The 24,233-nt window shown below is 47.4% G+C and overlaps 1 protein-coding gene across 3 annotated transcripts in view; it reads right to left on the bottom strand.

The window, feature by feature from the left end:
* The window catches only part of PAPLN (papilin, proteoglycan like sulfated glycoprotein), a 1,044,076-nt gene extending 1,036,692 nt beyond the window's left edge, over positions 1-7,384 (bottom strand). The window contains exon 1 of one of the 3 annotated variants that reach the window (XM_069638639.1): positions 7,083-7,384. The gene's annotated coding sequence lies outside the window, so the exon portion shown is untranslated. The remainder of the gene's footprint in view (positions 1-7,082) is intronic. The other 2 variants (XM_069638640.1, XM_069638642.1) reach the window with 2 other exon arrangements.
* Positions 7,385-24,233: the final 16,849 nt, after the last annotated feature.

Raw genomic sequence — 24,233 nt, 5'->3', positions numbered from 1 at the left:
GAGTGCAAACTTTGAAGTCTGCTCTAGAACCCTCCCAATTATCATAGGACATTTGCTGCAATGCTGGACGATGGTATGTCTTTTTAACACTCTTTGGTGAAACCTCAAGGAACTGTGACTGAGAACAGGAGCAAACACTCTGCCACAATAAATAAGCAAAATCTGACAGGAAACATAATCTTAACAAGCACTTGTAATGCCAACAGTTTTAGCTTTTGGGTAGACATGTGAAAGGCACTTGCCAGGCACTGCAGTAATGGTACTAACTGGCCTTTAATGGTAGCAGCTGGAAAATAGTGCAAGTACCTGGGCATACAGTAGCAGTGTCTGGTCAATGCCTATCCTATACCTATACACAAGCCGAAACTGTTGGCTTTGCCAATGATTGCAGGTGTTAGGTGAACAACACGCATACTGCTTATAAATCAGGTGGCTGAAGGCAAACCTGGTTAAGACTTTTCTTTATTACACCAGAAGTGCACTTACAGCTCCAATTAAGCCATTAACTCTCCGAAGATTGCTTTGAAAAAACACTGGCAGGCCTTTTGAGTGCATGGTTTGATGTTAAGTGTTGCTAAAGCTAGTTCAAAGAGATCCCAGGAAGCGTGTGTTTTGGGCAGCGAGGAGCAGTAATTGGGCTGGAATGTCCATAAGGATTAGCATGGCCATGGTTAGTCAATGTGTGGGTAAATAAGCAAACAACACCTACAAGCATTGTGTGCCTCCTCATATGCCACCTCTCCCTAGCGGTACTCCAAAGCAATAGTTTTGGCTTATAGTCAAAACTAATAAAAAAGGTAAGCAGGCAAATTGGTAACCTCACAAGCAGGGTAGTTTCTAGACAACATTGCATTTAGAGCGAAACGCTAAAATGCACTTCCAACGCCTTGCTCTCAAAGGAAAAACCTCACACTACACTCCCCCTCCCCCAGTGCAACTTCATGAAGTCATTGCAATTCAGGTTTTATTGACTCATCATTAAAAGTAATGTGTAGACAACATATGCAACAATATATCAAGAAGGAATTCATTTTCATCATGTCATGTTCCTTTTAATTGTCGAATTTAATGTCCATTTCACTCCCAAGTTCTCCCATGCTTCTTGTTTATTTTTCACCCATCTCCCCATCTCTTGCCTTATCACTCCTTTCACCTCTGGATCCACCTAGCTGTAGATATTTCTTTCACGCTCCCTCTGCCGCTTTGTCTACTATCTGCTTCTTCGTCAATGTCTCCTGATCTTCACTTTGTTTCATTGTAGTAGTTTTCTTTCTTTTTCTCTTTATTTTTTTTTGTTATTTTTCCTCAACCTTGCGTCTTCATTTTTACTACGCTTGGGCCACATTACGAGTATGGCGGTAATTTGGTTGTAATTCTGCCAAATTACTGCCAAAACTGTTCACGATTCTCGCCACTTGGTCCTCTTCATTTACCACGGTATCACAAGGGGTGGTAACGCTTAGTAAGTCCCCATTTTTGGAGTCCAGAGGACTACATGGCGATTTCTTTACATATTTGTCATAGGCAGTATTACTGTGCAGTAAATCCGCCGAGCTTTGGAGGTAAAGTGGGGGATTTACCACCAGCAACAAGCTGGGTGTGAATTTGCCAATGTCCCTCTAAAAATAGGTGGATTTACTGTGCGGTAATACCGCTGACGGTAAATCTGCCACAACCTATCATTTCACGGTGCAGGAAAACTAGTGGTAATTCTGTTACTGCAGAAAAAGTGGCAGTAATGGAATTACCGCCACACTGCCAATCAGTGCTCTATATAAGATTTTGAAGTGGGAGTATTTTACTCCCTGTTTTTTAAAGTTGGGAGTAAAATGATTTTTTAGGGAGTAAAATCACATTCCCAATGGGAGCATTTCACAAGCAAGTAAACATTTTTTAATGTAAATCAGAAAGGTTTTTGTACTAAATATTTCTTTGCACCTAGTTATTCGTGCACATTAAAAAAAAAAATGTTTACCTCTTCAGATCAGGCACTAATAATAGTATTTTTCTCTTGCATTGTGCATACTTCTGGTCCAAGCATATCCATGGAGCTGGCTTTATGGGTGCAAGCAGGGACACAAGCTCCTAAATCTCTGTTTCCCATTTTATATTGGGAGTATTTGTACTCCCTATTATTTTTGGGGAGTACTTGCGTATTTTTAGGGAGTAAAAGTGACCAATACACCCCTTATCTGTAGGGCTGCCGTTAAACTTGTAATGAGATCCTTGGTCTTTTTGCCATTCACTCCTGTCTGTTTTTCTTTTACCTCGCCCGCTTTCTTTAGCACACTGTCATACTTTCTCTCACTTTACATGTTATTCCATTCAGCCGTACAGTCTCCCTTCCTCTTGACTCCCCTTTTTTTACTTTCTTTCACTCACCCTGATATTTCCTGTTTTGTTGCTAACCTCTTCCTTTATTTATCTCCCTCTTTCTGATGCTATCCTCCTCCTTTCTTTCCCTTTTCTGTTGCTAACCTCTTTTCTTTCCCTCATTTTGATGCTACCCTCCTCCTTTCTTTCTCCCCCTCTTTCTGTTGGTTACCTCATTTTACTCCTCACTTTCTGTTGCTAACATCATCCCTCTCACCGTTGCTGACTTCTTCCTCTAGGTTGGTAATCTTCTACTTTCTTTCTTCCCCTCTTTCTGTTACTAAGCTCTTTTCTTTCCCCGCACTTTGCTGCTAATCTCTTCCTTTCTTTCTCCCATTCTTTCTGTTGCTGACCTCCTCCTATTTCCTCTCTCATTAGAGCTCCCCTTCGAGGGTTAAAAAAGGTGCTAAAGGCATGCATAAAACGGTAGGCCTGTTTTAGCACCTTTTATTAGGCTCTGAGGAATTTACAATCTTTTTGCTGGCAGAGAGGGGGCATAGAATGGGAGTACTGTTTCCACCATGCTTTCCCGTTCCACATGCAAAAAAGGAATGGTTTTATGCCGGCTTTACATTTTTGTGCTGGCGTAAAAACCAGTGGAATCCGCCTGTTTTAGCACTTACTGAAAGTAGACGGATTCCATGGGAATTCATTGTAAATGCTGCCTGCAAGCATAACTTGTTGGTGCAATTTCACTTCTCTGCAGTGCTAAACGCAAAACAAATGTGTTAGTCTGGTACTACTAGGCTTGAAACATTTATTTAGCATTTCCTAGTACACATATCCAAAACAAAACGGAGGACGGGATGCTTGGGTACGGTTGTGTTAAAGTAGGTGGTCCCTTGTGTGCAATGTACACTTCAGGGATAATGGCCCCCACAGGGCGTCCTTATTTTTACTTCCATATTTATCTCTCCTTTCTGTGAAGTCATTAACTCATCTCTCTCCCTGTCTCTGCAACACCCCAGGCCTCCCCTCTGCGACATTAAAGGTGTGGCAGGCTGTGGGGGTCAGTGTGTTCTCAGCTATCCTCTATTTAAGCGACTAATTCACTTCAAGTCGCTGCAGTGCCCTGGGCGTTTGCCAGCTTTGCTCGTCCCTTAAAACGGCCCTGGTAGCAAGGGTTGCACAATGGCCAATATAAGCAGCAACACAGGGGTAGCAATTTCAATGCATGACTACTCCCCTCCCCCCAATAACCCTTATGTGACTACTGTGTAATGTGAATAATTAACTGCAGGGAGTTAGACTAGGGCCTATGGAGCTCTGACCTCCTGCCAGCACTTTACAAAAACATTTTTCAATGAGTCACATTGCAGGCAAATGTTATGTGTGGGTTTCAAATCAGCACGTGGGTATAGAGGAAGGCATTCAGACAGCAAGTACCAGGGAGGAATGCAAATGAAACCCAACTGTTTACACAGCTTACAACAATTACACATCCTGTTGTCCTTGAAGCACGGTCATCACTGCTTCCAGAAGGTTCAGGGACTTCCACAAAGGCCTTCAGAGAAGATCATTATGTCGCTGGGTCGCGCGGCAGGAAGGGGATCTGTGGGCTTCACCCTAAGGGTGGTTCCCAGATTATCTGAATAAAAGGTGCGACACTGCAGAGTATCCAAGGGTAGAAAATAGCAAAGAAACACAATTTCAAGTGATTTAGGATTGAGAAAGCTCAGTTAAGTGCTGGGATAAAGAGTATTAAAGTGTCATGGCAGACTGAGCCCAGAGGCCTTTTCCTGCCCTGGCTTTCTAGGGTGAATCTTTTTAGGGCCTCCCTGACGGTATTAGCACTGCTAATACCACCAAATGGATTGACCTGTAATTTACATTTCCGAGTCCCATAGACTTCGTTGACGTTTGGAGAAATTACCGCCAGAATTATTCCCAGCAAAGGTAACTCCTCCATTTTTTGGGGAGGAAATACCTCTATGAATGGGTTGGAGGTATTTCCTCTTAATGTTCCTCTAACTTGGCAAACAGAAAAAACAGGCAGCAGATCTGTAATCGCCACTTTCTCCACTTACCGCCAAACTTGTAGCAATGTATTTAGTTAACCTTTAATGAGCATTTTCTATTCCAGGACAAGTAGTACAGCGTTTGCATTAGTTAAAAAATTACTCTAAAACTGCTGGACAAGAGTAAAAGCAACTCCTGGAACGTGTTTTGTTCTAAGTAAATTGTTTCACAGGGTATAACTAGGTCTAGACATGGCTTAGAAGCAAGTTGGTGCACTGCACATGCTGCAGCATTAGAGGGCCGTTCAAATTGTGATATGCTACTAATTTACTAACTGCACCAATCTCTAAAACGCCAGCACTACAATCCGGCCAGGCACTATCAGTCAGAGAATTTGTAGAGGGGGTGGCTTAAATGGAAAAATGGAGGCAGCAATGCAGCAATACAACACTTTCAAAGAGACACTAATAACATTTCCTGGCCGGGCTTAAATCCTTTTCAAGCCAAGGGTTTGCACTCCTGCACAGAGCTGCAGTAGAATTAGACAGCAGCAACTCTCCAGCTTTGGGCTGGCATCCCAACAGTTGGAAAGTGCCCGCCTATCGACACAGGACAGGGCAGAGTACCACCCTCACATTCAGAAACGGCGCCAGCACATCCTCAATGCACTGTGAACTCTAGTCTAACTACAGCGCCTCAAGCAAGGCTTGGCCTGTGGGCTGTCCGCCCTTTCCTAGGCATAGTCCTTGTTTTTATATGTTATGATTATATGTTATACCTCATGTTAGCGCTATTATGCCTCCGGGCCAGTGCCATGCGCTTTATAAACATAAATAAACAATATTTTTAAAAAACTGCATTGCTTTGTATGACTGTAAAACATTTAATAGGAATGTGATTGCCACATCTATTAGGGTTGCAGGGGTGTACCCGGACTTTAAGGCCAGGCTAGAAGCCACCAGATCTTCAACACAGTTCCATGAGATGTTTAAAAGGCGGTATTAGCCCAGATTCACGATACTTTTAATAAAACACTGGACACTTTCCTGTTAGACTACTAATCACTTACAAGGGCAGCATCAACAAATCTGCAAAGTTTTAAAATAAACTACTTTTTTTAATACCAAAGTGCCAAAAAACTTATACAAGGTTTCATAACATGGTTCATAGGTCAGTACCTGTGCTGCTTTAACATTTACAACACTTGCAATATAGTATCCATTCTAAGATTTTGATTAGCACTTAATATGGTGGTGCAAGCACTTGTAGAGGTTGCTACGCTTTTACTAGAGTCGGAGCAGCACGACTGCAAAGACCGACTACCTTTTTCACAGGACAGGCCCAGCACATCCATGAAACTTCACAAACACTTAAAACATCACCTGCAAGTCCATAGAATTCCGTGACACTTAACAGGACATCACCAGCAATTCTATGCAACTCTTAGACACTTAATTGAAAGGATAAGACATAGACACAGGCAAAGGCATATTTTGGTGACACACTGAAATACATTGGGTCTTGAAGAAGTTCCAATGCAGAGCGAAACATGTGCCGACTCGTGCATAAATGGACAAGAATTAGGTACATGGAAAAGGGCTGTAACTCACATCTCAATTTATAATATGTTCTTTGCCTATAACAGCTCCAATTTCCAATCGATTATTGAGTGGTCTGTGAAGCAATCACACTACTCCCTTGCTTTCGGTCAGGGAACGTCTTCACGCGTTTACTAGAGCGCTGGCGTTACATTATACTGCAATTTTAAGATGCCAGTAGCAGCAGCCTGGAGTTATAAAGCAAGGTAGCCACCACTTCCGCCAAGTTTTACACTTTTAATATGAAGCTGCTAGTCATACTCCAGAAAACTTTTAGTAGGTCAATGCCCAGCACGTCCGCGAACTTTTTCAGCACTTTCAATATGAAGCTGTGCACTTTTAATAAGACAGTGCCCAGCTTTTAAACCTGTTATTACACAAAACACTTTTAATAAGACAGTGCCCAGCTTTTATGCACAGCTTTACGGCACTTGTAATGGAATGATGCCAGCGCTTGGTTGAGGTTTGAATAGATTATTAAGAGGGCACTAGTATAGCGCCCACTCTTTCCGAAAGGGCTGCTTTACTTTTAGTGAAGCTGCGCCACCGCTTCTCCCTCCTGCCCCCGGACATTGTGAGGCAGTGAACCGTGGTGGCTTAACAGGTTTCCTGCCTACCTCAAAGGAAACTTTTCCTGGTCGCTTTTGTAAACAGCGCCTTTTGTCTCCACATTTCATTCCATTTAGTGGGTGCGTGGGTGGGGGGTGTAACAGCGCTATGAATGCCCCACGGCTTCAATGCGCTCAGTACCGGCAGCTAATCCCTAGCACGTTGACTAAACCCAGAGACTCCTCAGGATTAGTGGAGGTGTGTTACAGGGACCGTGCGCACCCAGGCTCCCCCCCCCCGTCATGCTTCCTGGCCCCGTCTTCTCTACCGAAGCGGGTCGCAGTCGCACTTAGAACATGCCAGAAGAAGCAGCCTACGCAGCACCAAGTGGCCGTTTAAAGGAAGGCGCGATTCCAGAAGCCGCCCCCCTCCCTCGGCCGCGCAGTTGCCACCTGCGTTTCTCCCGGGGTGGGGTGGGGTGGCGTGGCTGGCACGGTGGTGCAGGTTTGGTTTGCAGCTCCGGGCAGGGGGCCGCAGAGAGGGAGCCGCCGGGGAAGGAGCGGGGGAGGCGGGCTCCAGCGAGGGGAAAGCGGCGCGTCCTACCTCAGGCGCTCCTGTCAGCCGGCGTCGCACGAGCGCAGCGCGCGCAGGTGTCGGTGCTGGGCCCCCCGCCGCCACCGCCGCCTCACGGGTGCAGACCCCCAGAGCCCTCCTGTGCCGGGCTCCCCTCCGCGCGCCCCTCTCTGCACTGCGGGTGGAGGGGGTTCCTGAACCCTCGCTGGGCTGGCACTGCCACGGCCTTTTTGGGCGGTTGGCTCTGTACGTGGAGGAGAGCCGAGCACTTGCCTCCAGCAAGGACGACGCTCTGCAGGGATTGCTTCAGATTTCTTCTTGCGCACTTTCTCCCCCCCTCTCTCTCACACACACACTTTTTAAACTGTGTGATAAATTACTGCCTGGGTGTGGCTGCGGCTTCACATGGTTCATGGAAGCCCCGGGGCGACAGCACCGCGGCGAGAGAGCCGGTCGAAGAGAACATGAAGCAGAGGCGGCCTGTTAGCAGATGGCAGCTACTATCAGACACTCACAGACCACGCTGTGCCACCAGCCACTGACACATCAGGGTCGGACTAGGATTACCAAAAAATACCCCTGTCCACCCATTTAAAAAAAAGCAAAAAAACCTTCCTTTGACATCTATTGAATCTTTGAAACATCTTTTAATTCATGTTCTGCCACTCCAGCTATTAGACATGTATTTATTTATACTTGCACCAAAGCTCAACACCCGGTGTCTACCGAGTTGAAGCTGCCAACAGTACACCACTCCTCTCACTATTCTACTCCTTCACCTTACTAACCCATCCCACCTTCTCATTTACAGATCCGCCAGAACGCCTGGGGACCAATTCCGTTGGTGACGGTGCACTATATAAGTACCTTTAACATAACATTTCTGGGGAAGTTTGTACATAATTCTTATTTCAATTCGGGTAACCTCAGATCGTCTCATGAACGGGTTTGGAAGTTATTAGTTTCGGGAGGATAGCTCAGGGGCAACATGCTCGCCTAGGAAACAAAACGACAGAGCAACACAGGTTTGAACCCTGGGTCCGCGCTTAAAAACCTCTGGCTATTACATTATAAATAACCTATTATATCATTTGACTATTGCCTTAAGTCATTGCTTGGTCATGCTTCACGCTAGTTTAGAAGAACCTATACCGATTTAATATAATTCAAGGTTACCTGGGGCAACCAGAAGTGGACTCCCTGCTCACTGTGCTTAGAGAGACTCAGCTTCACCTCACTGATGATGCCCAACAAGGCTGAAACATGTGTATGGGGTTGCCGTTGGTACTCTTGTTCAGAGAGGAATTGCCATAGCATTTCGGTGCTGGACTGCCCATGTGGGCGGGACAAAGACTGATATGCAAATGGGTATTTCCCATCTGTGAAAGGTACAGTGAACAAAAAGCAGATGGCTGCGAACTCTCAATGTGGTTAACAACCACTGAACAGTTTATCGTGCATTGTTCTTCCGAGAGAGGGGCGCCTGCTACCTTTGTTGAATTCTTTGAAGGAACTTGGAGTTGGTCACCCTAGGGGCAACCAGACGTGGACACCCTGCTCACTGTGCTTAGAGAGACTCAGCTTCACCTCACTGATGATGCCCAACAAGGCTGAAACACGTGTATGGGGTTGCTGTTGGTACTCTTGTTCAGAGAGGAATTGCCATAGCATTTCGGTGCTGGACGGCCCATGTGGGCGGGACAAAGACTGATATGAAAATGAGTATTTCCCATCTGTGAAAGGTACAGTGAACAAAAAGCAGATGGCTGCGAACTCTCAATGTGGTTAACAACCACTGAACAGTTTATCGTGCCTTGTTCTTCCGAGAGAGGGGCGCCTGCTACCTTTGTTGAATTCTTTGAAGGAACTTGGAGTTGGTCACCCTAGGTTACGTGGGGCAACCAGACGTGGACACCCTGCTCACTGTGCTTAGAGAGACTCAGCTTCACCTCACTGATGATGCCCAACAAGGCTGAAACACGTGTATGGGGTTGCTGTTGGTACTCTTGTTCAGAGAGGAATTGCCATAGCATTTCGGTGCTGGACTGCCCATGTGGGCGGGACAAAGACTGATATGCATATGGATATTTCCCATCTGTGAAAGGTACAGTGAGCAAAAAGCAGATGGCTGCGAACTCTCAATGTGGTTAAAAACCACTGAACAGGTTATCATGCCTTGTTCTTCCGAGAGAGGGGCGCCTGCTACCTTTGTGGAATTCTTATATAACATAGACACAAGTCCCTATTATATACAGATTTTCTATTTGCGGGTTGCTCTGAAGCGCCTTCACATATGCCTATAAGGTGCACAGGGACCCATATAACAGTATTTAATGGTGTACCACATTCTCATACCTTTATGCATGTTTGAATTAACCTTCCTTTTCCTGGTGTGAAGAAGTTACCCGTCTTATCACCCACTGATGGGGAGGAGGGTCGGGGTTGGTTCAAGGGTGGGTAGCGTAGCACCCGCTCCTTTTGGAAGCCCATGGACTAGCTGGGGGCAATATGATTTATCAGTCCAGGGGAAGTTCAAATGGTGTGTCTACATCTCAGTACGATTACACAGAGGGCGAAATGCCACGCTAATCGGCCACAGGAAGTGGGTACATTATATTTGGCTCAAGCAAGTGATCTCGCCACTGCTCCATACTCAGAGCGGGTGCTGGGAAACCACTCACGTTGGGAACACACACCCTGGCAAGGAGCACTAACCGACGGAGTCAGATGGAAGAGTATGCCAAGCACATTCTCCTTTGTTCCTCCTAAGGCTCCAGGAGAGGTCTTCCTGATCCACTGGGTTTGAAGGCACCTTGGAGGCTATCTTAAAACTGTGACCGGTAGAAAGCATTAGGGTGCAAGAAGCCCCTAAGCCTGAGACTGGTCAAGAGAAGAATGGCACATGACACGAGAGAGTGTGAGCTATATGTGGGGTGCATTCACCCCCACCCCCGAACCCAAATTCTGAGATACATCTCATAAAAGTTTAGATCTTTGGAACTCTTGTCTTGATCTTATTTCTGATCACTGCCTCTCTCGTGACAACCCTTTCAGCCTGTTGGGTTTAGTCTAGGGCAGTGGTCTTCAAACTGCAGGGCTTGTTACCCTGGCGGCTGCGGGCGGTGGGGGGGAGAGGATGCTCAGGAGGAAGATGGGTGTGGTGCAAGTCTCTTTTAAAAGGGAGGAGGGTGACTTCTTTTAATAGACAATAAATACAGTTCTAGCATTTTTTGGGGGCACTGCCAGCATTATTTTTACTCAAATGGGGGTCAGCATAAATACGTGAGGAACTCCCTGGTCTATGGGGTAATCTGTGGTTTCAGCAACAGCATTTAGTTTGATTGCATTTAGTTTGACTCTTTTTGTCGGTACGACCAAACAGGATATATATGAGTTTGTATGTGTCAGGGTGGGGGGGTTGGGGTGGGGGCTGATAGCGCTGGGAAAGGGAGGGGAGAAGCGAGGTATCTCCGCCCCATTAAAGGAAAAAAATGTAGCAACAAAGACAATCAACCTAAATGCAAAATAACTAAAAGGTGTTGCTGAACCCTCATAGAACAGTCTATAGTCCTGATTCACACCACATTCGTTTTTTTTTGTTTACCACATTCGTTTTTTTTTTGTTTTAATGGGGGTGCGGGGGGGTTCCCCCCTAACCCCCTGTTTATTTTTTATAGCTAAACACAAAAAAACATAAAAATAAAAAAAAACATTCAATAATTGTTTTCGAAATAATTTTTTTCGACATTTTTGTTTTCGACTTTTTGCAGTTGACATTACTGCACACCGCCACCACTTGTGTAATAGGCAGTCAAAACACCTCAAGCTCACACCTTGGGAACCTACATGGGAAATGTATTTCTCAAAGGTCACACACAAGAGGATTCCGGATTCCAGGCCACTTCTCACCTTGGCCTGAAGCATCCTTAATCACTATGGATGAAACTAGCTGTCTAGGTGCAAACCCAGAGCATCGGAAGAATTCTACACTGACATGTTTTTAATGGCAGGTTTAGTCGAGCAAAAGCATATATATTTTTTTTTTAGAAGTATGGGCGGACTGGGTTAAAGAATAGTTCAAGAATGAGGTTCACCGTCAAATGTGGAGCAGAATTTAAGAACGAAGTAAGTGGGACCTAGCTATATCGTTTAGGGGAATTGGTAGCTGTCTGGTCAGGGAAGTAAACAAACAGGGGATTATTTGCTCATCTCTTACTTCAGCCATTTATTTTGTCTTTGTCCCTGCGTAACTATGGTTCCTCAATTCCTCCAGAGATTCAAACAGGCCCAGTCACGGACCGTCTCTCTCTCGGTTGGCTCACAGTCATCGCTCAGGCCAGGCGTCACTATTTTAGGGAGCATGGTTTGGGAGACCAGTTTCCACGCTAGCAGTCTCTGGCTCAAGTAACCATCGACCCTCTCTGTAGAGATCCAGCCCTATAGGTCGAGGGTTAATTCTCAAGCACTCCAGCCCTAACCCCCACTAATCTGCTGGCTGTTGCATAGGAAACTATCCAGCACAGGGTGAAACAGGAAGCCAGCAGGTCTGATCTGCACGGTTCTGTCTCCAAGCCATGCCACACGCTAAAAGTAATTTTGCTAACAGACGCAAGTAACTCCCATGGGATGAGGAGTGGCGGGGTGTTGGGGCGAGACGGGTTGTACATTTGTCTCACACTGCTCTAGCCTGCACTGTAGTGCCCCTAAAATGGGTTGTTTTTTTAGCTGTCATTTTCCTTCATTGTTGATGTGCCCATGTGTACAGGCAGAGTGATTTATAATGGTATGCAGTGATCCTATCGAGAAAAAAAAACAAAGAATGAATTTTGAAAGAACCCTAAACAACGAAAATAAAAATAACAAATGTAGTGGGGAATGGGAATAGTAGTTTAACTGTTTTGGGGGTGGGGGAAAAGTATAGAAAAAAATGGGGGCTTGGTGGGGAACCCCCCAAACAACGAAAGTAAAACTCGGTTTTTTCTCGATATTTTATTTATTTATTTATTTATTGTGTTTAGTTCATTACGAACTTTTACAATTTCGTTTGTATACAATAAATCAATCACAACTGGTAAATCATTACGCAATATTAAAATAATTACGTTGTTCACTTGAAAAGTAAAACTAAAGTATTAGATACAAAATATCGTTAAGAATAACTATAGAATAAGATACTAAATCTCTTCTTAAAATTGCTCAACTGCTTGAAACGAGCATAACTAGAAAAAGAATAAAATAAAAATTGACAACAAGAACCAGTTGAGATTTTATGCCAACAAATGGTGCTGGAAACAGAGACTATCAGCCTAAATAGAAATACTCAGAAAAATGTCAATCCTAAACCAAATTCTATACATTGATATAAATATTTTTAGGCTGTAAGAATTCACGCTGCGATACCAGAACATTGAGTCCTCAACAAATACAATGGGCAGCGCTCGCCACCCTTCACCGAGATAGACCCGGAAACCGCATTGCCACAGCGTCCCACCCAAAATACCACAGAGTACGAATGAGGTCTGGGCACCACAGAACCGAACTTGCCATGTGACAACATGGAAACTACATAATTGCGGCTGCCACCGTTCAGGTACCGCAGTCTCCACAAGGGCCACCCACCCTAGGTCGGGTCATCCCGACACAGTTTAAGTTCACCAACTTATAAGTTCAATGTTTGGGCGACAGGTGCTCCCAGTTGGGGGGGAAGTACAGGGTGGGGGGAGTTTTGGGGAATCGAGGAAACGGAATCACGAGAAAAGAAAGATGGAAACCGACGAGAGCAGACAAGGAAAACAAATACTGTTTTGGGCCAGGACCAGAGACACAAGTATCTGCCAGCCTTCAGGCGCTCCAATGCGAAGCGGCCCCCGGATGTCCCCCCCACCCCCCCAAGGGGAAAACGACATACGTCCCCGGGGGAAAAAACGCAACTGCCACCAATCCTCCCTGCTACCCCACCAAATAGACTCACGCAGACAGGATGAACTCCAACAAGGTGACAATACTGTCCTGGAACGTCAATGGCCTCAGCTCTAGCATAAAGCGGAGACTGGTGCTCCAGTACCTAAACCGACACTCGCCGGACATTGCCCTCTTAAATGAAATGCACTTGATAGGCACAAACACCAACTTTTTCAAAAGGTCCAACTACTCGAATGTCTATCATGCCGGATTCACGAAAGGAGCCAGGGGCACAATGATTCTCGTTCACAAGAGAGTCCCTCTCCAGGTTAGGAAGATCAGGGCGGACCCCCGGGGCCGCTATGTACTGATGCTAGCGGACATCTGGGGCGAGAAATGGGGCCTGGCAGCAATCTATGCCCCCCCCCACGCTGACGAAAGAACTGCTCGCCGAGCTTCAGAGCTTGCTCCTGGAGGAGGAGGCTGATGTGTGGGTGCTCGGAGGGGACTTTAACGAAGTAATGGACATCACAGTCGACAGAACCTATAGGCGAGCTGGAACATGCCCCACCTCCACGCCGCTCGCCACGTTCGCCGAGGCCTCAGGAATGGTGGACGCATGGCGCACACTTCATGGAGACGAAGCAGCGTTCTCCTTCTACTCAGGTGTCCACAAATCATTCTCCAGGATCGACTACGCCTTCGTCCCCCGCAACATGACCCACAGGCTTCTCAACGCTGCATTCCTCGCGAGAGGAATTTTGGACCACTCCCCGCTTCTTTTAACTCAAAAACTCCTCCTGTCGCCCGGATCGTAATTGGCGCCTAAATGCATACCATCTCCATCATCCTGAAATTGCGGAGGAGCTAGAAAAGAGGACAACGGAATATTTCGAACTTAATGAGGGCTCGGTGGACTGCCCGATTTCAATCTGGGAGGCATACAAAACAGTCCTACGAGGGGAGGTTATTTTCACAGTTTCCGCCTACCAACAACGGCAAGTCCAGAAGATCAGGGAAGCAGAAACACGCGTCCTGGAGTGTGAGCGACAAATCCTTATACAAAACACCCAAGAAGCAAAGGAAGCGATGCTCACGGCGCAAGACGCCCTCAGTAACCTTTCCCTAGACAACGCACGAACTGCCCACCAATTAGTCCGGAGCCAAATATATGAAAGGGGCGACAAAGCTAACAAGACTCTGGCCTGGTTGGAGAGACGCGTGCAAAGCAGGGGACATGTAAGGGCAATCAGATCTCTGGATGGGACATTGTTGACAGAAAACTTGGATATCGTCGAGGCATTCGCCACCTATTACAAAAACCTTTATACCCCACCCATTGGGAATCCATCAGTTGAACCCTCTCGATACCTCGACCACATCGAGATTCCGATACTCCCGCAACACCAATCTGATCTCCTGAATGCTGACATCAATGACACCGAGGTACAAGATGCACTGGCGCAACTCCAACCCGGGAAAACTCCGGGCCCCAGTGGTTTCCCAACTGAAACGTGGAAGTGCCTCGGTGGCATGTTACCTGCCCAAATGCACCGCATGTTTCTACGCAGCAAGGAACTAGGAGCACTTCCCCCAGACCTCAGGAAGGCATGCATAGTTGTCATACATAAGCCTGGGAAACCCCCGGAGGAATGCGCCTCCTATCGTCCGATATCCTTGATCAATGGCGAAGCGAAGGTTCTCGCCAAAACACTCGCTACCAGACTGCTGCAAGTGATGGAGACCCTCGTCCACCCAGACCAATGTGGTTTTATGCCCAATAAATCAACTCGGATGAACTTACGCAGAGTCCAATTGGCGCTGTCCAGGGCAAAGGAAATACCAGCCCCACTCGCCCTCCTGGCGGTGGACTTCGAAAAAGCCTTTGACTCTGTGGGGTGGGATGCTTTGTGGGAGATCATGGCTAGGATGAACCTGGGGCAGACATTTATATCCTGGGTAAAACTTTTATATGCATCCCCGGAGGCCACGGTGAGGGTGAACGGCAGGTCCTCCAAACCATTCCCCCTGGGTCGGGGCACGAGACAGGGATGCCCGCTGTCTCCACTCCTCTTCCTCCTTGCCATCGAGCCGCTAGCGATTGAGCTTAGAGCTAACACCAACTGGACTGGTTTCGTCTGGCCGGGAGGGGGAGAAGACCGCCTTTCGCTCTATGCGGATGACCTGCTCTTATACCTCAGTAACCTGAGTATCTCGTGCCCGGTGGTCTCCCTCATACTCAGGGAATATCAGTACTTTGCAGGCCTGAAGGTTAATGATGCCAAAACCATCTTCTTCCCGATTCAGGGTGGCGAGTCGGCGATCCCGGAGACCTGCCCATATCACGTCTCTATCAGGGAACTCAAATACCTGGGTATACGGCTCGACCCGACGCTTGATGGTTTCCCCCGGCTTAATATACAACTAGTCATAGAGCGGTTCAACAGAGACACCCCCCATTGGCAATCTCTTTCCCTATCGCTAATGGGCCGGGCCGCATTATTCAAAATGATGACCCTTCCAAGACTATTGTATGTCCTCCAAAATGCCCCATTCCCCATCCCCCGAGAAACATTCGCACTCATTGACAAGACCCTGCACACACTGCTATGGGGCGGGAAACAATCCAGGATTGCCCTGGATACGCTCCAGAGAACGGTGTGGGAGGGTGGCATCGGTTTACCCTGCATACGCACCTATTACCTGGCCACACAGATAGGGGTGGTGAATGACTGGATCCACGTGGATCCCACACTCCCACACACCCGTATAGAGCTGGAGACCAATTCCCCGCTAACACCGCTCCAAATCCTCTACACCACCCACAATCAACTCCCGGTGCTGCCCAAAATGACCCACCACATCCGGCGCGCATGGCGGGCCGCACACAAACTAATCGGCTGGGAAGAACAGCCAACACTGTCGCAACCCATATGGCACAATGCGCTCCTCCTGGAACTAGTGAAAATGGGCTCCTTCGGTCACTGGCTGGCAAAAGGAATACACACATTAGCACACGTGATACAAGAGGGTCGCCTCCTGAGCTTTGAGACCATGCGCGAACAATTCGACCTGGCACCCATGGACTGGTTTCGGCATGCGCAACTGTCCCACGCCATCCGCACCCAATTCCCCGACACTACGGTCGTACCTCCCTGCTCTCCCATCGAGACCAATATCCTTCCACAGCACATTTCCTCTAGGGTCACTTCCACTCTCTATCAGGCCCTTAACTCATTCGGGGCTACACAACTTGATGGACTAAAGGCAAAGTGGGAAAGGGATCTGGGCCCCCTGGAACCTGAAGATTGGGTGGAGGCGTTAATGTCCCCCAGAGAAATTGGAATAGAATCCAAGCTCAGACTAATACAGTTGAGGATTCTCCATCGTTCATACCACTCACGCACTGCGAAGGCCAGATGGGGTGGAGTAGAAGACGGGACATGTGTCTGATGCAAAACTGAACCCGCCACCTTCTACCATATGATATGGGACTCTCAGGCGATACAGGCCTTCTGGGTGGGCTGTGTCAACACAATCTCAGCCGCTCTGGTGACACCAATCCCTAGGGACCCCAAGATGATACTCTTGGGCATTGGGGGTGAAGTAGACCTGTCCAAATATGAGAAAATGTTTTTGGCAATTGCATTGGGGGCAGGCAAAAGACTTATTGCGGCCAATTCGGGATCTGCCGAACCACTGAGCCTGAACCGTTGGAGTAATGAGTTGGACAGGTGCGCAACCTTAGAGCGCCGGATCTATAATGCGAGGGGCTGTCCCCGCAAATTCTAAAAGATATGGGGTAAATGGCTAGACGCTCAATGAGCCCCTCGGGTGGGGGTACACCGATAACGCTGCTAGCATTGTTTGCCTGCCTTGTCCTATTGATGTCTTGCGGTCCTCGGCCCTATGGGCCCTGTTGCTATGGATAATTGCCTTCAACGTGTATACCGCTGATTCATGTCTTATTCATGTACGTTTCTCTATGTTATGTTGTTAAAATTCAATAAACAGTTATAAAAAAAAAAATACAATGGGGGTCATTGCGAGTTGGGCGGTAAGGGATAAACGATGCCGGTAAAGGATTACCGGCATCGTTTACCGCTCCGGGCCATTATGAGGCATAACTAATGGTGCCTCAAATAGCGGCATGGGCGCGGGCACGCGACCCTTCATGCCGGAAATACCGCCATGGCGTAAACAGGAGGCCATCACAAGTCAGGCGGACATACAAATAACGACCTACTGAAACCCGAAAAAAACCTTACCGGCATGGAGTAAATACCGGCATCGCGGACCACCCGTAAACGGACATCTACAGTGTTCCCAACTGCCACAGGTGCACACAATCAGCACAGGTGGAGGCAATATAGACTATAATAATAGACAATATAGACAGCTCAAAAGGAGCACGCCCCACCCCTTCCCACACCCAGTCACACACCAAAATGATTCAAATACTACTAGCAATGCTGGGGCTGGAGAACATGATTGCAGTGGAACTGCTGCAACAACAACAACAACAACAGGCAGCACAGAGGAGACGCAGGAGGTGAAGGAGGGTGTGGCAGGCCCAGCATGCCCCACCAGTGCAGCCAGTGGTACCACGCAGGCATCCCCAATTCCTCGCATCCGAGCCAGTCCATTCAACCTAACCCCCGAGCAGATCCACACCCTGTATCGTCTGGACCGGACCACCATCACCACCATCATGGACATGATACATAATGACATCGTCAGCCTGATTGAAATACGCACTGCTATCCCACCTCTACTGAAGGCAGTGTCAGTGCTCCACTTCCTGGCCACATGCACCTACCAGCACACAGTGGGTCACATGCATGGCATATCCCAACCATTATTCTCACGTACGCTGAACCAAGTGCTAAATGCCCTCCTGAAGCACACAGGTGACCATATTTGCCTACCACGGACAGCCCAGGAAATCTCCAACACCAAAGTTGGTTTCCATTCACTGGCCGGCAACCCTGGTTGCATTGGCGCCATCGACTGCACCCATGTCGAATTGGTGGTCCCACATGCCATGGAGGTAGTGTACCGCAACTGTAAGTTATACCACTCCATCAACGTGCAAATGGTATGCGACTCAAACAAGATCATCACACACTGTTGTGCCCGATTTCCGGATCAACCCATGATTCAATGGTCTTCCGGAACTCCACGATATCCTGCTACATGGAGTGACATGCAGGGAAGAGATCCTGGCTTCTCGGCGAGTTGCATGTCAGGCTCATGGAAATGTGATGTGGGTAGGTGATTGGGGGGAGAGATGCATACTTCACCTGGCTGAGATGGGTGGGGGGGAGAGATGCATACTTCACCTGGCTGAGATGGGGGGGGGGGAGATGCATACTTCACCTAGCTGAGAGTACCTGAGAGGATGTACCATGCTCATACCCCAAAGCAGGCCAGACTTGACCCGACACCTGACCACAAAATACAAGACGTAAGCTGCACTACCACGAAAATGATGCAGTGCAACAATCATTACATAGCCATCAACATGTACACTGCACATAATCAGACGGTAGACTGCACAGCACAATGCAGCAACAAGCAATGAGGATGGCCAACACACAGCACCAAATACCATCATCAAAAAGTACAGGTCTCCGTTACTGCGTACAAAGGAGCCACATGAGGGCAAAATACATGAACACACCCCTACACCAACACAGAGGTCCACCAAAACAGCATGTCACCATTTGTCGTGCAAAGTGAGATCATCATGACGCTGCCATCAACGTTGACAAGATGGTAGCATACATATCACTGCACATCACCCAGATCATGGGAACAACCATCGTGGACTACCACAGTGCATGAGCAACCACAAGGAATTGCCCCCCCCCTGCGCCCAATAGACGATGGCACGCACACCTGCCTATAAGAGGAATACACACATAGCAGTCATATCATGTGTCTCTATTCATGCATGGATCTGTGGGTGCATACAGGAAATGAATGCATGCTATGGTGTCATTTATACAGGTCCCATGTGATGTGAGGACTTCTACATATTCATTGTTGCCCACATGCAGGTGATGCAGGCTATCCCTTGAAGAGGTGGCTCCTTACCCCAGTCTGGAACCCGCAGAACAGGCACGAGGAGGACTACAATCGTGCGCATACACGTACCCGTGTGATTGAGCAGACCTTTGGCCTCTTGAAGGCACGGTTTTGCTGCCTCAGCAGGTCGGGTGGGGCACTCCTGTACGGCCATGAGAAGGTGGGCAAGATCGTCATGGTAGGTGTCATGCTACACAATATGTGCATCAGACGTAATGTGCCTCTGCCCCCTGACACTGAACTGCAACCACCTGACAATGAGGATGAGGAGCGTGGAGATGGGGCTGCACTTCAGGGAGGCAGAGATGCACAGGAGGGACGTGCCATGCGTCAGACTCTGATTGACCAATCTTTCTAGCACACATGGATGGGGAGTGTGACATGGAGGTGGAACCCAGGGCAATGGGTGTGTCAGGGACATGGACACTGTAGACTGTTCACCAATAAAGCACACATACACAATAAGCAATGTCCTCACATGTGAATTCAGATTTCATAACAGGTGTATTCAGAATATGTAACTAACAAGTCCACAAGCCCTCCACCCAACACACCCCCCTCCCCCCTCAACTTCCCCATACACCCTCTCCCCCCCCCCCCTCAACCTCCCCACACACCCTCTCCCCCTCAACTTCCCCACACATGGTGGGCACTGGCATGCACCAAAAGTCCCTTCTCCTCTTCCGGCAGCAGAGACCTACACAGGGGGCTGGACTTAGTGGAGCTGGCATTGGAGGATGTCCCAGGTTGTTCTGCCTCCTGTGCCGGACGCATGGCCTCCATTGCTGCCACCATTTGGGAGAGGACCTGCCGCACTGCTGCCAATTCACTGCAGATGTCTTTTGACGAGGTCTCAATTGCAGATTTGAGGGATGAAGCACATTCCCTCATCTCATCCCTTGCCCAGCCACATTCCGTAATGTGCTGTGTCAGCAGCCCTGTTAACTCCTCCCGCCGCTTCTGGATAGCCCTGATCCCCTCTTGGCTGTTCACGACACTGGGGGGATGTATGAGGTGCCACCGACATGGTTGGTTCATCATGCACGGTTGGCGTGGGGCTGAAACTACCGGGCCATGAGTCCCCAGGAGACAGCTCATGGCTGTTGCTGTCATGTATGCTGGATGCGGAGAGTTGTGGTGAATGCGGGGGGCCTGTAGTGGTGGTTGTGCCATGTGGCAGTACATCTGCCTCATCATCGGACATGGCTCCAGTGGCAGCTGTCTCCCCCAATACTACTGGCAGCCAATATAGTGCCTTCTGCCATTGGCTCCAGTGTGTTGGTGGCTGTGGTGGGGGCTGTAGTGCACGTTGGTGCTGTGGGTTCTCGGGTTGTCTTGCCCTTCCGCTGTGGTCCAGGTTGCCCTCTTCCCCCTGATGTAGAGGGGCGGCTTTCTCCCTCCATGCCCCTGGCTTTCCTGTGTGGTGTTGCGGCATCCTCCCTGGGGGCCTGGTCGTCGCTGTCTGATGGCGTGCCTGTGGGGGACCAAGAGAGGGAGAGGATTAGTGATGGGTCTACATGCATCAGGCATGCATTGGGGTAGCTGCATTGATATTGAATGGCAGTTGATTGGCATTGGGGTACTGACATACGGGTTGCTTGGCAGGGATGCGTCTGGGATGGGACATATATGGGGTGCATCATGCATGTGGACAAGATGGTGCTGTGCACTGCCTGTAGGCAGTCTTGCAAATATGTGTCTGGTGGACCCTGCTTTTCCATCATTGCACTGTCAGTTCAGGGGGACATCATCGTGTTGGTCATTGCAGTGTTTAATTTGGGACACCTACCTGCATCGGCCGATGACGGGGCTCCTCGCTCCATGTCCCCCACTCCCTCAATAGCCTCCATCCCAGAGGTGCTTGCGCAGATCTCCTCCCAGGGTTTCATCTTAATGGGGGAGTCCGCACCTCCACCTGTTGCCATTGCCTGCTTGCGGTTGGCCGAGAGGATGTTCTGCACGCGTAAACGCAGGTCGTCCCAGCGCTTCCGGACATCTTTAAGGGTGCGGGTGGTGGTGCCAACGGCACTCACCTTCTGCGCCACCTCCGCCCATATCTCCTTCCGCTGCACTGCAGGTCGAGACATGTTGGTGGAGAATACAACCTCTGCATGTTCTTGCAGCATCTCGGCCAGCAAATTCAGCTCCTCTGGTGAGAAGCGCTCCTTGCGCAAGCGCTCTGCATTTTTTTTGAGTGTTTTGGGCATGGAAAGATGCTGCAGGTAGTGGTAGAGGTGTGGTGGTCAGATGGCTCCTGGTTACAGAGGGTGGAAATGGATTGTGTTTTTAAAGATGGCCGCCGTGCTCTTTCCCGTTCCTGTGCGATGACTCTACGTCCGGTTCCGCTTATTAGCAGTGACCGCTAATTACGGTCACCGATAATAGCGGTCACCGCTAATGCCGATGGCTTGGATGGCGGTGGAGCTATCTGCGCTTCGCGCAATGCCGGTAAGGGCGATTTTTCGTCCTTTTACAGCATGGCAGAAAGGTCGTTACCAGCATGGCGCAAAGCTTGTGCCCCCGTACTCCTAATTGCCCTCTAATAGCGGCCTTGTGGTAACACGGACATGTTATTTGCTCCATGCCGGTAAGGGCCGTACCTTACCTCCAAACTCTTAATGAGGGCCAATGTCATGAACATGGTTACCATAATGCATACGACAAAGTGCTGACAGAAATGGACAAGCTGTCAGCAGATGGCAAGCTGTCTCGGCAATCGCCATGTTTTTACACGCCCAACAGTATCTTTCATTAGAGGGCAATTGGCTATAACATCCTTTATTGGTCAATACTGGTAGATTGTCTATCCTCGAAAGGAGAATAAAATGTCTGAGTCTGCTGGAAGAGCACAAAATCATGTAATTCTGGGGGTTCTTAAATGTATATAACATGTGATGAGCAAATTGATACTTTTTAATTTGCCCAGGTGCTCATAACTTTCCAGCCAGTCCCAAAGATCTACCCTCTTAGACAAAGCTGTTTTTGTCAATGCCCCAGATTCCCTCCATTTGCTAGACCAGCATATCTCGTTATAAAAGTGGTCCATGGTCTGCTTCAGAGGATGTTCAAAGGGTGCCCTTAAAATATCTTGATGAATGGAGGCCTGTTAAGGATTCATCGGATTGTTACTCAGTTTTCGATACAGCTCTGCTCCCCTTTTCAACACAGTTGATTTTAAGGATACCAAACCAAGTTCAAGTCTAGAGAGCTTTCTTTATGGGGATGTGTGTGGGTACAACCTCTTCTGTTGGCGACCTTAGATTAATTTAAAAACATTTCAGCTGTGTCGCATTCGTGTGGCAATTGTTGGAGGAACCAATCCCCTACCTCCTTGGTTTGAAAATTAGATCAAAGTGGCCTGCCACACAATGATTGCGCCACACATGTTTCCAAAACCAACTTCCTTTATATTTTGCAAATTTGGTCATATACAGCAAATCTTTGTGCAGGTTTTAGAGTTTGTAATGATGACAACAAATCTATACATTTTCTGGATTTGACTATTTTTGTACAGAACAATAAATTGTCAACACGTAATTTTCGTAAAGAAACTGAGGTAAACTCAAAACTTCATGCACAGAGTTGCCATCATAGACCTGTAAAATGGAATGTTCCCAAAGGTGAATTCACCAGAGCAAGGAGAAACTGTAAGAATAATAATGACTTCAAGGCAGAATGTGAACTACTGCAGGACCGTTTCAAACAAAGGGGTTATTTGAGACAGTGCATTCAAGCAGCTAAACAGAAGGTTAACAATGTGACATGGCAGCAGACTTTGGTGCCTAAAGACAAAATGGATAGGACCAAATCCAATGAAATAAACTTCATTACGACATTTAGTTCTAATATTTCAGCACTGAGGAAAACTTTAAACAAAAATTGGCATCTTTCACAACTAGATCCTCACCTAATGGGATACATCGGCAATAAACCGAAAATGACATATCGTAAAGCAAAAACATTGAAAATGACTCTGAGCCCTTCATTTCTCCCAGATGTGAATCCTGAACCGACTAGAACATGGTTGGACACAAGAGTGTCAGGTTTTCGTAAATGTGGTACATGCACCATGTGCCAATTTGCACATGAGGCAACCAATGAATGTGTAGACTCAAGAGGAACAAGTATGAAAATCAGAGAGAACATTAACTGTCGCTCGAAATATATTGTCTATGCGATAGTATGTCCCTGTAAAATGATCTATATTGGAAGCACGATCAGGGAAACAAGGATACGTATAAGGGAGCATTCCTCAGCAATTGGAAGTCAGGACGCATTGCTGCCATTGGCCCAACATTGGCAGCATTAACATCAGATGGACGACAAAAAGGCTCTGAAATTTATTGGACTTCAGAAGCTACAACTAGGAAGAAGAGGGGGAAACTTGGAGGAACAACTCAGGCAGATGGAAGCACAACTGATTTGTAAATTTAGGACAATAGAATTTGGTTTGAATCAGGACAATGAAATGGTTAATTTTTATTGAACCTATGAATGTAAGGCTAATTGTTAACACTGTATTTATGTTACTCTGGTGGAAAATTGGAAGGGCCAACTGCATATTGATGAACTCCTACCAAGAAATGACCAGGTGGTCTAATTAACATGTGTAGAAGAGAGAGAGAGAGAGAGAGAGAGAGAGAGAGAGAGATAGAAAGAGAGAGAGAGAGAGAGTGAGAGAGATCGAGAGAGAGAGTATGGTTATCTGATAGCCAAATCTTTATAAGTGACACTGTAATTTTGGGGAAACTTGCCCATGAACTGTTTCAAACTTTAATTTAATGTAGGTTTGAGCTTAGTACATCTGGCACCAACACACATTATAAATGTTATCGATGAGGGCGTAGGTATGAAAGAATGTTAATAATTGTTTGAAAGTATGAAAATAATACGGTTGCACCAGAAATTAATATGAAAAGTAATGTACATTTAAAAGTTATTAAAAATGTTAAACTGTAATATACTGCTATATATAAGAGACTGGAATATTGACACATTGCTAAATTCAGGCATCACCAATGTTGTTATAATGTAAGATCTCGAAAATCGCACCATTCCAATATGGCCACCTTGTAAAAGCGAGTAGAAACCAAGAAGGGACTGTGTAAGTAACTATGACAACACTATAGATTACAAAGAAGACCTGCGCGGCAGCTAATTTCATAGCGAGGCCGACACAAGGAATCAGGA

Source organism: Ambystoma mexicanum, chromosome 14 (assembly GCF_040938575.1).
Source record: "Ambystoma mexicanum isolate Mex_15411 chromosome 14, UKY_AmexF1_1, whole genome shotgun sequence".
Classification (NCBI taxonomy): Eukaryota; Metazoa; Chordata; class Amphibia; order Caudata; family Ambystomatidae; genus Ambystoma; species Ambystoma mexicanum.
Note: the sequence above shows the minus strand (reverse complement) of the source record. Positions and strands in the feature narration are given on the sequence as shown.